We start from the raw sequence: 2,500 nt of genomic DNA, 5'->3' as shown, positions 1-2,500 counted from the left end.
TTGCAGTGTTTCTGGGAACGGTGCAGCTCCCCGTGGGGAGATATTCAAAAGGAAAATCAGCTCTTTCCCAGTGTCTCTGTGTGTGTGTGTGTGTGTGTGTGTGTGTGTATTATTACTGAGAATAAAGCTGATATCTCTCTCTCTCTCTCACTCAGAGCTGCTGTGGAAGGAAACCTTTTTAAAAAGAACTTTCTCAGCTCAGTGGTATTTTTTTCTTCTCCAAGGCTGAGTGCCGCTCGCACGGAGCGATATAATTCAAAGTGCAAAATAACTTGGCGTCGTTGACTTTAAACAAGCAGGGTCTGCTTCCAAATGAAAGCTGCGCTCCCGAACTGTACTGACTGTCTGCCTGTCTGTCTGTCTGTCTGTTTGTCAAGGGGAGGAAAAGGTGGCGGTGGTGGTGGTGAGGGTGGAGCTTTACGCTCAGGAGGGGAGACTTTCTTTCAGAGGTGCCAATTAATCTGCAGCAGAAAGTCATCCCCCCCCCGACCGGGATTCGAAGCCCGGTCCTGACCACGAGACCACCGGGGAGAGTTGCCTCAAGTCCCTGAGGGACCTGGACACGAGGCCGAGGACACACGCACGCCTGCTGCACTGGCAGCAGCGACCAACAGGGGGCTGACCGGCTGATCCTTCCCTTTCACAGGCAGGCTTTTGGCCCTCGCTCAAACGACAAAGGTGTTCAGAAGGAAGTCCTGGGGGGAAGGCATGGAGGGACGGACACAGGGAAGTCCGCACAAAACAGGTCCCCTGGAACCTCTGACCCAGAAAACCGGGTTCCTGGTGAAAGCAGTCCTGCCCCGCCCTGCCATTAACATGACAATGGACAGGGCCCGGACCAGGCGCAGCGGACGGTAGCGAGCAGTCGGAGGGTGAAAATCCGCCAGTGGGTGAAAAGGAGAGCCGTGCGGTGAGAGGAGGCGGAAAGCGGTTCGCAGACTTTCGCTGTACCTCCGGCGGGCAGCGCCGCACCTCCGAGCGCTCGGTACCGTCCGCTGCGCCTCGTCCTGCCGCACGCGACGAGCCGTCCCCGGAGGAAATCGGCCTCGGCCTTCCTGAGATATCAGTCTCCAGGTGGGACAGAAAAACCGGGGGCCCCCGGCTCGCTTTCGGCGGCCCGCTAGTCGACTTCCCGTCGTGCGAACGCGATCCTTCCGGTACCCTTCGGTGCCCCTTGCCCGACTCTAGCTCCGGTGGTAAAGCGGAGTCGGTCGGTCTGACGGCCGCCGAGTTAGCAGGCGGAAAGCGGTTTGCAGCCTTTCGCTGTACCTCCGGCGGGCAGCGCCGCACCTCCGAGCGCTCGGTACCGTCCGCTGCGCCTCGTCCTGCCGCACGCGACGAGCCGTCCCCGGAGGAAATCGGCCTCGGCCCTCCTGAGATATCAGCCTCCATACGGGCGTCACAAATCAGTGGACATGGTCAGCTGCAAAGCAGTGTCATTACAACCTTTCATAAACGACAGGGCAGCACTGCACTGCACTGCACTGCACCCCACACTACATCACACTTGCCTGCCTGCCTGCCAGCCTGCCGCTGCCTACTCTCACCAGCGGACCAAAGTGAGGATAACACCCCGAAGCAAGCATCTCCCTTGCCGCCCACCAGCCCACACCAATCCCCTTGCCTGCCTCCCACAAATTCCACCAGCGAGGCAAAGTGAAAATCAACCCCCAAAAAACGCACTCCACACCGGCCATCGCCCGCTATACACCCCCCCTGGGGTGAATATTAAGCCCGAGAACACCGACTGTAACCAACCGCAGTGAAAAGTTGAAGTGGCAACTCATTAACCAGATTTACACTTGGCAACTCATAAACCAAATGAACAAAAAATCTGGTTAATGAGTTGCCCAAAATAAATCTGGTTAATGAGTTGCCACTTCAACTTTTCACTGCGGTTGGTTACAGTCGGTGTTCTCGGGCTTAATATTCACCCCGGGGGGGGGGGGTGGGTGATTCTGGGGGTAGTGTCCGGGAGGGTGAGCCTTTTATTCGGCAGGAGGCGTGTGGGGAAATCATCAACCTGTCAGACGATGAGTTGTCACAAATGCCATTGCTTAATGAAAGCTGCGCTCCCGAACTGGACTGACTGTCTGTCTGTCTGTCTGTCTGTCCGTTTGTCAAGGGGAGGAAAAGGCGGTGGTGGTGGTGGTGAGGGTGGAGCTTTACGCTCAGGAGGGGAGACTTTCCTTCATGCCAATTAATCTGCAGCAGAAAGTCATCCCCCCCCGACTGGGATTCGAAGCCCGGTCCTGACCACGAGACCACCGGGGAGAGCTGCCTCAAGTCCCTGAGGGACCTGGACACGAGGCCGAGGACACACGCACGCCTGCTGCACTGGCAGCAGCGACCAGCAGGGGGCTGACCGGCTGATCCTTCCCTTTCACAGGCAGGCTTTTGGCCCTCGCTGAAACGACAAAGGTGTTCAGAAGGAAGTCCTGGGGAGGAGGGAGGGAGGCAGGGAAATCAGCACAAAGCAGGTCCCCTGGAATCTCACACC

The 2,500-nt window shown here is 57.6% G+C and overlaps 1 pseudogene; it reads left to right on the top strand.

Moving 5' to 3' along the window:
• LOC137310959 (U2 spliceosomal RNA) overlaps positions 1 to 31 on the top strand; it is a 117-nt pseudogene extending 86 nt beyond the window's left edge.
• Positions 32 to 2,500: the final 2,469 nt, after the last annotated feature.

This window comes from Heptranchias perlo, unplaced genomic scaffold (genome assembly GCF_035084215.1).
Source record: "Heptranchias perlo isolate sHepPer1 unplaced genomic scaffold, sHepPer1.hap1 HAP1_SCAFFOLD_296, whole genome shotgun sequence".
In the NCBI taxonomy this organism is placed as follows: domain Eukaryota; kingdom Metazoa; phylum Chordata; class Chondrichthyes; order Hexanchiformes; family Hexanchidae; genus Heptranchias; species Heptranchias perlo.
The sequence above is the reverse complement of the archived record's forward strand: the minus strand, read 5'-3'. Positions and strand labels throughout refer to the sequence as shown.